Source organism: Lemur catta, chromosome 14 (genome assembly GCF_020740605.2).
Source record: "Lemur catta isolate mLemCat1 chromosome 14, mLemCat1.pri, whole genome shotgun sequence".
Classification (NCBI taxonomy): Eukaryota; Metazoa; Chordata; class Mammalia; order Primates; family Lemuridae; genus Lemur; species Lemur catta.
Window position 1 is genome coordinate 41,848,014 of NC_059141.1, and position 13,310 is coordinate 41,861,323.

Genomic DNA, 13,310 nt, shown 5'->3' on the forward strand with positions numbered 1-13,310 from the left:
ATTATGCTACTAGTGCTGATTATTCTCTCTATGTGTGGGTGTGTTTTAAAAATGTTTGTCATAGAAAAAGCTACTGCATTTCAACACGTCTATGAAAAATAGCTAGACATTTTTGAAACCAAAGCTATTCAGCTCTTAAGGTGCTGGCCTCATATTGAATTATTATTACCATTTCCTTTCCACTGAAATTTTGATGACATGGTCATCACTCATTCAACCAAGTGTGGCCATTTCAGATTTAGTTAGGTGTCTTTATTCAAGGTGTCCTCATAGGCTCCTTTATTTGTTAAAACTATTTCCAAATGAATAGCCAGATGGATCACCAGAGCCCCGCAAAGCACAGCTCACGGGCCAGAGCTAAACTGAGAAACCAAAACAAATGAAATAATGAGGCGATTACAGATTTTCAAAATTGTGCGTGATATCACATAAAATGAAAAAAGGAAATATTTATCATTTAATATGGTATGTGTTTTGTGGGGCAAAATTGAGGGGCAAAGAAAAAGCATTCAAACAAAATGGGAAATTACCTCTTAATGGTGAGATTAAAGGTGATTTAAAAAAATTTTTTTTTCTACACATTCTCTCTATTTTTTTTTAACTAATGAGAAGAACTAAATACTGCTTATGACAGGTTTATGCTGCATCCTATCCTTCCATGTCATTCACCAGCTTCCGGATCAACCCACTGGATTTTCCTTGCCCTCTCTAGGCACTTAGGGAGTCTTTACAGCAGCAGTCATTGGAATGCAGCAGGTACCTTGTGGACTCAAGGAAGCACAAAGGTGTCCTAGAGATGATTTTTGTTCTGAAAAAGCTTCCAGTCTAAGTTAGATACATTGACACATTGATAGGGCCCATAGTATCTGGTAAACAGATGCATTTACACTGCCCTTGGTGTACCGAGATGAATTTTGGAGTGGGATTCCAGCAAAGATTCCATCAAAACCAACTGCGTGATGTTGGGCATGTTGCATTACTCTACTTAGCTTCAGGTTTATTGTTTATAAAATGGATGAGTCAAAAATACGTAAAAGGAAGCAACATGATGGAGCCTTTTTCTAAAACTCAAAAGATATTCCTAACTTTAAAAAAAAAAACTAGCCTTAGAAGAACACAACGTTTTAAAAGAGTATCTCATATTGGCTTAAAATTGAAAAGCTAGATGTATTCCCGTTAAAGCCAAGAAGGAGATATGGGTTGTGATTTGTATGAATTATATAGTTACCTGGTTAATGTCTGTCTCTCCAGCCCAGGCTATTGTTCTAGAAAGACAGGAACTGTTTCTGTCTTGCTTGGTGCTCTGTCTCCAAGGTCTTACACAGTGTCTGGCACACAGAGTAGGTACTTCAGAGAAAGAGCAGAAGGCAGACAGACAAGCTGGCTGGTTGGCTGTGTTCACCACTTGTGTTTTGCCTTTCCTATACTGCTGTCTTATTGCAGTACAGGAACTTTAAGTTCCACTTATTTTGGAACTTAAAAGTATAGTAATTAACACAAGGGTAAAATCTTTATTGTTTATATATTACAAGATTATCTACAATGAACACCTATGAGAAAAACTATTCTAAAAAATTCAATAAGAATTTAGATGAGAAAGTAATTATTTAAAAATAGATTTCCTATAAATTCATAACAGTTACAAAATATAATCTAAAAATTCTCACAATAGCAACAAACATACAAAATACTTAAGGTGACGATAAGAAATGCAAAGGACTTGTCTGAAAAAAATTATAGAATTCTTCTAAAGGACATTTTGGTGGTTGCAAAATTTAAATATACGAAAGATGTCAAGTTTTAAACATAATTCCACTGAAAATCTCCCGAAGTATTTTTGTAGATGCTGTAGTCTGAGGTCAACATGAATATTGAACCAGTGAGAGTTCAATATTCAAAAAGCTGGGCTTTCAGATTGAAAAACATTATGAAACTAAAATACTTAAATGTGTGATATTAGTGCAAAAACAGAAGTCAAATTTAACGAAACAGAACAGAGAATCCAAAAATGGCCTTAATACTAAGAATTTGTTTCATGGTACAATTTATTTGGGTGGCTGAGTCTGTGGACTTCAGAGACACTCAATCTTGAGATGCCCTCTCAGCTCTGCCTCGTAGTAGATAAGCAAATTGAGCTATCTAAGCCTCAGTTTGTTCATCTGTAAAATGGGGATAAAAATAACTATACTAGAATGTTGTTGTAAGGATCAAATAAAATGTATATTCATTAAAAGTAAAAATTAAAAGTATTTAGGACTGTACCTAAGTATACAATAAATGGTAGTTTATTTTCTTGATCTTGTAATAGGGAGAACTTTCACAAAGCAACTAGTGAAACATTATCACAAAGAAAAGACAAAGAGAATAATTTTAATTTGTATGTAGAAAAATTTTAAACTACCCCACGTAAAAGAAAATTCACCATAAATAAAAATAAAAGAAAACAAAAACTGAGAAAAATACTTCCAGCAAGATGTATGAGAGATATGGAGTTAATAACTTTAATACATGAACAGATCTTTAAAATCAGTACAAAAAATCCTAGCTAAAAGCAATAGGAAAATTGCAAAGGATCTAAACAAATAAATTTACAAATTAAAGAATAAGTACAAATTGTCAGCAATAATTTTAAAAAGTGTTTAATTTCATCAGTTCTGGAATTTTATCAACTCTGAAACTTAAATACACTGACAATTTAAATTAAAATTTCAGTATATTTAAAACCAAAGAAATCTATAAAGGGAAATGCAAAAGTAAAAATATTTTGTACACTGCTAAGTTAGCAACTGCCTAAAATTGACTCAAATATGTGAAGCATCGTGCATCTCCCATTTAACCCCTGCGTATTAAGGGATATTTTAAAATTTCAAATGAGATTTTGAAACTCATTTCTGGTAAACGGCAATATGCCACTTCACTCACTCTCTCTGTCACCTTATGTTCTTTTCTTTTCTAACAAGGCACATGTGACTTTCACACCACTGATAATTTCGATGTCATAAATGTCAATCCAGATGAGCATGAACTAGGTAGATGATGGAGAATCACTGAGGAAAACATGCAGAGATCCAGTTCTGGCTCTTAACTCTCATATCATTAGTTGTGAGGCAGGCCATGGATGAGGTATATCACTTCTCCAAATGTGAAACCACTAAATCAGTGTTTCTCCCAGGGAGGTCTATAAATCCTACAACCCCTTCAGAATCAGAAGGCAGGACCTGGAAATTGGCATTTTTTTAACAAGCATCCCAAATACTGCTTAGGCACTTTAACGTTGAAAACCACTGTAATGGCAAAACACGAAGTCCCTTCTAACACCAAAACTCAAGTTTCCTAAAGGAAAAAATACACATGCATATCTAAGAATGACCACCCATCTCAACTCTCAAATTTGTGTTCTCAGATCCTTGCTATATTTGAGGTGATATCTCTTTAGGTTTGTTCTCCTGATCCCATGCATCAAATTACACTCGTGGAAGCTGTCAGTCTTCAAAAGTGTTTTCAGAAGGCATCTAAATCCAGTCCCAAGTTTTTATGATTCAGACATTTAATCACACCACAAAGTTAATGGAATCCAAGTTGAATGTAGATACCTCAACAGCTACATCGTGTTGAATTCACAGCGTTCATAAAATGTGGGTTTCAACATGAATCACCGGCCTAATGGAAAGTTCAGAGTAGAATGCTCCCCTCTCATTGGTTGATGTTGGGACCTTCAGCTGCCAGGAAAAGGACCAGAGCTGTCAACACAACAGTGTAGCCCAGGCAACCAGCCACACTGCTAGGAACTTTTCAACATTAAAAAAAATAAAAGTTATTATAGAAACTTTCAGATGCTGTTTAGATTTTTTTGACAGACCCTGGTTTATCATAGTAAGGATATCTAGGGGTCAGACTCCGTCTATCAGTTTAGGACCTCCTCTCATTAACAGCCCAGAAAGGACTTGCTCTGTGGGTGCTCCTGACTTGACCTGATTGCCATAAAATGTGTTTCCCCAGTGCTGCAACCCCAGTGGGTAAGGGAAAATAGATACTATGTCTCCAAGATCCCAACAATCCATTCATTAAAGGACAGAAAATAAAATTGTTGTTGATCCTCCAAACATCCAGATGTGGTCTCAATGATGTTTGGCATCCACTAAGTGAAGACATCTGGATGATCGATGCTGAGCTTTCCAACCAGATGGTCTACCAAAGTGGCAGTTCAACTCAACTGAATCTGGCTGGGGTTCGCAGTCATTACGGAGCTACCTGTATGAGCTCCTCTTGCTGGGAATGTCTTTTCACAATAGCTTTTCCACCTTGGATAGGGTGACTCTGCCTGAAAGAACCTCAAGATTTGCAGAACTGCTTAGATCCACCTTCTCAACTATGCTTTTTGTTCTTCCAACATTCATAGTCATTGTTAAGCTAAGTGGAAGGTAGACCAAATCCTTTCTTAATTTTTTCCTTAAAGACACCTGGAATCCACTCATTCTTAAAAAGTTATTTACCTGAAGTAGGAACCATGGATATAAAGGAAGGAGACAGGACTCTCAAAATGTCTTGTATACTTTTTGAGTCTAATGTGATGAACTGCAAATTTAATCCACTGAAGTGGTTTCATGCAAACGCTCCTCTCAAATTCCTTTTGTACAAAATCTTGATGCATAATGTATAGAGTCTGAAAATAGATTAAACTACATTTAGAGATGGTTTGAGTTGTTTTTTGTTTTTTTAAGCATGCAGCAAAAATGAGCAGGTTTTTTGTTGTTGCCTTTTTTAACCCTTCTTGCTCTCAAGCAATCACACATGGCTTGTGTCTTCTCAAAGCTGCCTTCCACACAATTTTTCTTATCTTCATTTTCTGTCAAAAAGCTTGAAATGTAGAAAATTTTAATTAGAAATGTGAAGGGTGAATTAAACTCATTTTCTTCAGATTTCCAAACTAACGCAGGCAAATAGAGTGGTAAAACCTTCTGATTTATTCCTGGAAAATAATTCAGCAACCGAATAAGCAAATGAGTGGAATCTTACTGAATAAAATATTTCATGTTACTCCACAGTCTTAATTACCCTGAGGACTGTGGCCATAGATAGAACGCCAGTGTGTGTTGGGGGAGGCAAGTGCGGTAGATGCTCTGAGACATATTTCTACCATTGGAGCCAGAAAGGTGAAAGGGGAGGTGACCAGGGGAACTGCCAACATCTCCAAAGGAACCGCAGGGACTTGGCTACAATCTTACACTTACATCTCAATGGGTCAATGTGTTTGCAGTGCTCTGTTTCATTATTTGCTTATTTTTACATATCATTTGAATACTGCTAAATTGTAATAGAAAAGATGACAGTGAGAATGAGGAGATTTGGACTCAAGCCCTAAGTTTGACCCTCTATAATGCTGTGACCTTCAACTCACTTGCTCTCACTGGTTTCAGGTTTACCACCTGTCAAGCAAGGAGAACCATCCTCCATGTAGCTCCTTCTCTGAGTCCTGGGGCCATTGGGAGGGACCCATGGCAGGGGTGGGGAAGTACTTTATAAAGTCTCCAGCTTCATCCATGCTGCTGAATCCTCCTCCACTTTGGATTAAATAATGTTCTCTCCTGTGAAAATGGCGGCATTCTTGGCTCTTGTTGCACATTCTTTTTCATCCAGGCTTCCGAAAGCCATGGGTGAAGTGAACAAGTTGTCCTAGAAGAGACCTCCAGCTGCTGCACAGCTGAACACTGCCGGTGGCCCCATATAGGTGTCCCTAACAAGAGCTTTTCAGCTCTTACCCATCATGCTTAGACATGGCTTCAGATAGACGCAGACACCCAACTCTCCACCCCCAACATTTCTCACAGCTTCCTTTCTGAACCACTCGCCTTCACCCATCTTGCTCCTGACCTTCTGACTAACCTTTTTGCTTTCATTCGTCTCACCCCTCCTGCTTAATAGGTAGTTCTAGTCATCCAGCTTGGGCCTTTTGATTCTCTTCTCCATCCTGCTTCAAATGATTCACTTGATCACACTCCCTCTACCCACAACTGATCCCAGCACCTTCCACCCCAGCCATGTGCATGGGACACAGACAAAGAGAAAGTTTTCTGTGCACATGTAGGGGTGACATGTGCCTCCCCAAACAGTCAGTGTAAGGATTTTTTACACAGGAGGCATTTTCTCTTCTGGAGCTACAGACTTGGAACATTTTAAAATTCTATGGAACAGGTACCTTGGGAGGAGGTGACATGGGGAGGAGGATGATTTCTTCTCCTACTGACTTTTCCTTCCTACCTTACATGGTACCACACACCAGCACATGTCAAAAACATGGAGGAACCATAGCCTGCTCATGCCTCTCCATACAGACATGGAATCAGTAGATGGAGTGTTGAATGGGAAATTCAAATTAATTCCCTATAATTTCACAATATTATAGACATTACCAAACAAATTTTTAAATTTCTACAATGCAATGAGAGCAAGGACCTGTCTGGCTTGTTCACTGGAGTTATTTCTAGTACCTACCACAGGGTCTGACACACAGTAGGTGTTTTAAAAATATTTGTTGCCTGAATGAAAGATAAAAAGAAAAAAGAAAAGTCATCCTTGAAAGATTTCTTATTTTCTGATGCTGATAGAGAGTAGAGTTAATGATTTAGAGGACAAGTATCCAGCAGTACAGCTCACTAATACCTTTTAAAACGTGTTGATGCTCATAAATCCAAAATAAACGACCTGTAAAATCACTTAAGAAGAAATAATACCCATTTAATCAGGCTTCCAGAGGCAAGTCTGAAGAAAAAGCAGAAAATTTCATGAAGAATTATTAAATCCCTTCAAATTCAATCACTGGCCGATCACAGACACGCTGCATGCCCCTCGGCCCACGGGGCTGCCACTTTAGGTGGTCTTGCTCAGCCCTTCCTTATGAAACTCCTAAATTACAGCCACCTCCTGGAGCTAGAGAGAAAGGCTTTGGATCGGCTGAAAAGGGCAAGCCCTCTTACGGGTCTACCCAGCACACTTTTCCATATTCTACAGAGAGATCTTAAATAAAGGGGGAGAAATTGAACACATCACCCACATACTAAAGGCAGCATCTTCAAAGTCTTACACACAGCTTTAGCTTCATGTCAAAAGGGCTCTTCCTCTGGCAAATAAAATTCAAAACACTGTGAAATGCCAGTCTGTGCCTCTGCTTTATAATCCTGTTGAAGTTTCTGGAATTTAACAAAGTTCTGGTACCTTCCATTCCATCCTGGATTTTTACCTCTCAGTCTGCTAATGAGAGTTACTTTACCTTTCCTGGAGTTTGATTAAGGTCCTGAGGGTGGTAGTAAAATGGATCCATGTTTTTATTACAAACTCAATTAGCAGAAGTTGGAATTGCTCTCTTCAACAAAGTTAAATAAATTGTTAATGAGAAATTTACCTTCACTGGATTCGCTAGTTGCCTTATTAGCTTGGAGTCAACACTATTAAAGGAGAAGATGTTTATTAAAGCTTAAGGTGTTTGCTGGATTGAATGTTAAAAAGAAGATGGCGGGAGAGCGCCACTGATGACTGCCTGCTTCCAAAACCCAGAGGGGTTTCCACGATCCATCCAAAACCAGCAACTTTGAGCCCCTCATTTGGATTTTCTCATCAGGGAAATAGCAATTTACCTGGCAGGCAAAAGGGCTGCATGCTCCTGGGTAGCATCAAAAGCTTCTCTTTTCACCCATGGTCATGATGGTGTTTTCTAAGACAAATGAATACTGCTAGCATGAAGAAGGACTACCAGTAGTGGGTGAGTCTGAACAGGGCATAGGCGTGCCTTTCCTTCTCTGCTAAGGAGGGGACTAAAACAGCCCACCATAAATGTCAGGGGCATAGGAGGAGGAGGCTATTTACTCAAGAAAGTTTTCATGCAGACCTCAAAACCACTTACCCAAAGAAAACAATAATGTCTCTCTGATGTGGCATTCCTAAAATGCCTCATCTTAATAACCAGGACCAGCTCTAGGCAAAGTTGTGAGGTCAGTCAAGATTGTTCTCAGCCCCTCCTTCTCCATTTATGTCTCTCTCAAAAATGTTCTCCTGGCTCCCCCAGTGTGAAACCCCCATGGTAGAATCTGCAGACTTGTTCACTCTGCTCCATCCCAGGCTCTTCATAGCTACTGTACGGCCCTCTGGAGTCAAAAAAGCTAAAGTCCTCATTTCCCAGAGTCCCCTGAGGCTTAAGTTCCATGGGAAACATAGCTACAGCCCTACGGACAAGCCCTCATGAGATTTAGAAGGTAGAAGTGGAGGTGCAGGCTGCATCCCACTCCTTCTGCTAACCAGGAGGCGTGTGGGAACTATAACAGGCGCCAGACCCTAGCACTGTGGCTCTTGAGAGGCAAGTCAGGGCACCGATTTTGTTGGTGCAGGTTGGCATCGACATGTTTTGATTTTGTTTTATGACACTGATGAATAAGCTAGGTTTTCTAATCCCTCATAGAGGGAGCCAACATGACACTAACATTCACACAAAACGTTTTCAATTATAGCTGGGGCAAGTACTACAAGGAAAACCATGGCACACTGTCCAATGGGGGAGGGGAGGTTGGCATAACTTGCTCTGAGGGCTCATAGAAGTCTTTCCATAAGAAAGGCCATTCAGACTGAGTGCTGGTGGCCAAGCATGATTGGCCCAGTTGAAGGCACAGCATGAGCAAAGGCCCTGAGTTGGAAGGAGCTTAAGCCAATAACAAGGTACATATTATTATTCCTATGTTACACATGACGCACTTGAGAGCCGGAAAGATTAAGTCACTTCCTAAGGTTAGGCACAAAATATGAACCCAAAGATATTAATCTCGCATATAATCCTCCCCTAAAGGTAGAAACAAAGATACATGGCAGCCTTTAAAAACAATCACTGGGAGACCCTCTCCTTCTGAAGGAGCTGAGGGTAGATTTTCATTTGCTCACTCCACTGGGCTCCAGACTACATTAAATTAAAAGGCTGCTGTTTCAGACGCAAGAGTCCTGGGTGCTTTTTGGGAATGAAATCGTCTTCCCTCCTCCCCAGGGCCTTTCGTATCGTTATGGTGAGTCCCAAGCTATCAATGATAGTGAAAAAATTGGGCTTTGCGGTGGAGGAAAGAAGCTATTCAATCCGCTGCTGATTTCTGTAAAAGAGAGATCTTTTGATCTTTGAAACAGCCATAGGGCAGTTTGATCTTCCTCAAACTCATTTATTTTAGATTCTTGCAAATTTCTTTTCTGTAGGTTTACTTCCTTAGAAAACTCAATATTCAATTGAACAGTGACTTTTATACATTGAAATGCAATATTGAATAGCTGGAGCCTAATAAATGCCATCCCAGCTATATAGGATATTTAAAAAATCATAAAAGGGCTGATTGAGCCCGATCCAGGCAAAGATGACAAAGCGAATTCAATGCTTCTTTTGAAAATGAGTCATGGTCAGAAATACTCACTTTGACCAAAAGCATTTCTTTGAATGCCAGAGGTAAATTTGCTCACTTTCATTTTCTGCCTGGGTTTCAGATCAGCCCTGCAGAACTGAACAAAATCAACTCTGAGAGGCCCTGGCAGCTGTTCCAGATGTAAATGTGAACAGGATAGTGAGGTTGGGCTTATTCCATTCAAGGCGTTATTTTCAAATTATGCAGATGATATTCAGATATGGATTGATCAGACTTTGTATATTTTTTCAGGGAGGAGTAAATTATTGCTAATCTCGTCTACATGAACATTCCCCAGGACCACCTTTTTTTTTTTTTTTTTTTAACTTAGAGAAAGGATGTTTTATTGTCATGAGCCTTCAGATTACTGGCAAAAGGAGGAACTGACATATGTTCCCAGTCGTGGGGGGCTCAGGGGAGGACAGCCACAACATACTCAATCGATTAGCCAAAAGAAACAGCCTTTGATGTTGGGGAACCTTTCCAAATTTTTTCATTTAAGACTCAAACAGTCTGTGGGAAATCAAAATTCTCAATCAGAACTTCTGTCCCACACCTCTGGGTGCAGCCGGGGCTGGGGGAACTTTTGTCTTAACAATTTGTAGATGATTATTCAGGTTGAGAATGTGTTCCTGGCTTGGCCCTTCCAACATTATGCTGTCTAAGAAGATGGATAACTTCATTCTCCATTTTCTTCTTGACACATGCATCTTTTCCCTCTTGGGTATGTTTTAGGAAAATGCAGGTTCACATTGCCAAAGAGACAGTTGTTTTATGGCAATACTCCCCTCCATGTGACCTACTGAGAACGTCTGATTTTATAATGCATTATAGGAACACCCTATGTGTCACACACTCCTTGTATCAGCTGAAGGCTGGAATGGAATTGGGAAAGGGACTATGGCAGGAAGACCAGGATCGCCCCCTAGAAGAGGAAAGATAACCACTTGTAAGAAGATGGTGAAGGCGGCCGGGCGCGGTGGCTCACGCCTGTAATCCTAGCTCTGGGAGGCCGAGGCGGGTGGATCGCTCGAGGTCAGGAGTTCGAGACCAGCCTGAGCAAGAGTGAGACCCCGTCTCTACTAAAAATAGAAAGAAATTATCTGGCCAACTAAAAATATATATACAAAAAAATTAGCCGGGCATGGTGGCTCATGCCTGTAGTCCCAGCTACTAGGGAGGCTGAGGCAGTAGGATCGCTTAAGCCCAGGAGTCTGAGGTTGCTGTGAGCTAGGCTGATGCCACGGCACTCACTCTAGCCCGGGCAACAAAGTGACACTCTGTCTCAAAAAAAAAAAAAAAAGAAGATGGTGAAGGGGTCAGTAATGCATGGAAGATTTGGGTGTAACCCTGGCCATCCAACTTAGGGCTGTTGCCCTACCTGCAATCACGCACTTTCCTTCCAGTGTCAGCAGTCCAAGAACATTCTTTGGGAACCAGTGACAAAGGTGACTGCAGTATCTCAGAGGCTTTTGATTAAAGAGTTACTGTTTTCCATCTTGAGGCCATCAAAGGCAACTCCTACACTAGAAAGTCTCTCTTAAGGGTGGATAAACTATCCCCAGCTTAAAAAATAATGGTTGATAATTAAAGTCCGCAAAAGAACTCTAAATAGAAGATTTCAAACAACTCAAGGATAAACTTCTGAGCTTGGGTGACTGACTATACACAGATATGCCCACACCTGTCTGTAGGACCGTTAGCATTAGGCATTTGGGGAAAGGAACTATGTTTTCTTTAGAAGCAAATGGAGACTTCCTTTTCTATCCTTTAAGAACATTTTAAAACAGACATGTAAACAAAAAAACAGTATCTGGATTCCTACGCACTCACAAATCTATGGTTCATAGGTTTCTTACACTCCCAGGCATAGAACATAAGGGAGCGTGTTCTGAAAGGAACATAAGATATGCAAGCACTAATGTCATTCAAGGCATGGAACAAAAATCCAAAGACAAAACAGCACCGCACACATCTTAGAACAAGCATGTGCTCTGCTTCCAGGCTGCCATGGGTTGGAATAACACTACTGTGACAAGACTCCCTTTGTCACTCTGTTAGCGCCTCTTGTCTCCTTTTATTCACTCTGCTGTTTTCCAGTTGTAATTTTGTCAGGACATTGCATCAAGTTGTAGACTTCTTATGGAATAGCACCTCCAGACACTCACCCAAGAATAATTTGGGCAAAGTTTTCACTGTCAGGAATAAAAATTTTGGAATTGAAAAAGCAGTACAACCACATGTAAATATAAAATGGCAGAGAAAGGCTGTCCACCTAATTAGAGGAGTGGAAAAAAATATATGAGGCAGAATCCTTAATACCAGGAGAAAAATGGAAGAACCTGGCTTTAGATAAGTAGGACCCACTCTCCTAATAGCAGTTTCCCCATTCCACTGCAATCCCCTGTGAGACAGACCATCTGACAATTGCTCTGGCAAAAGTATGTCACCAAGTAGAATGGGTCTGTAGGCACAGCAGTTTGCTGTGTTCATTAATTATGGGATAAAGTCAAGAAAAATCCTCCAATGGAGAAGTCAACACTAGTTTCAGTGACTGCAGTCTTTAAATATCCAAAGACCTTCCAGGGAAGCAAGAGAGAAAGCAGTAATAAAATTTCAAAGCAAAAAATATAATTTTGTTACCACCATTTGTAAATGAAGCAATAGGGTACAGTTTGGGGAAAATGTTCACTTACAGTAAACCAAAAGCTCAATATTTGCTCCCTCAAAGCTCCCCCAAACTTATCAGTAAAATTCTATTAAAATAAGCAAGCAAAAATACATTCTTATTTCAATTTCTATTTCACTGCAAAATACAGCTTTAAAAACAGCAGTTTCGTCTAGTTCAACCTTTCCAAGACCGTGCATAGTTAAACGTCAATGAACTATGGTATTTGGAGGATGCTGTTTAATTGAATTTTCAGGTTAATGAAGGGCTAGGCAAAAATATTTTTTCTTTTCTGGTTCTGGTAGGAATTAATATAAGATATTGATGGAATGAAGATGATGGTGTCCTAGAGACCCAGGAACCTAGGTCCATAGGCCATTTCTTGGGCAGTCATATGAAAAAGAAATTCTGACTAAAGGAAACAAATACTAACTCATTGTCAGTTGTGCTTTTTCCTAGGCGCTTAGGCAGAGCTCTCTGATAGGGTACTCTGGAGTCCATATCTGAACTCAGGACTTGTGAGTCCTGTCCCTGCCCATGCACCTAAACCCAAATCTCATTATTAGGACATCACAGGACAAAAGAACAGAAGGAAGAATATTCACAATGAGAAGAGAGTACAAAATAACCTTGCTTGATATCTCACGTGGAAGTGAGCTTTGCCCAGTTCAGCCTGATGAAAAGAGAAGCAGATTTTACCTCTTAATTATAAAGATGGTTCACAGCAAAAAAGCGTTTCACTTCATGGATAATTTCGTCTTTTGTTAATTGAAACTTTGCTCTATACAGATGACAATTGCCATGTCACTTCTCTATGTCTTTACCAGGTTCAGGGAGTGTAACACCACCACCGTTACTCTCATCACCATCAGGATAAACAAGTATTTTCTAGCACAGTTGATTACAGGACAGATTAGCATACCCATGCTTACCGCAGGGAAATGTAAAAGAAAAGGACAGTTCAGAGGTAATTTAAAGAGATCTAAACCATCCAAAACATATTCCTAAATACCCTTCAAAATTCTAAGAAGACAAGCAAAATAATTTAATTCTAAAGTAAGAATACTTTTTATAATTAGTGCATTGCCCTTTGGTTTAAATTGCAATACTCAAATACATTTTTATGTATTTCATGGATAATTGAGGCACTTATATAAACAATGGGCGTGGAGCATCTATGCATATAAAATTTGTCATTTCACATTTTTGCAGTTTAATAG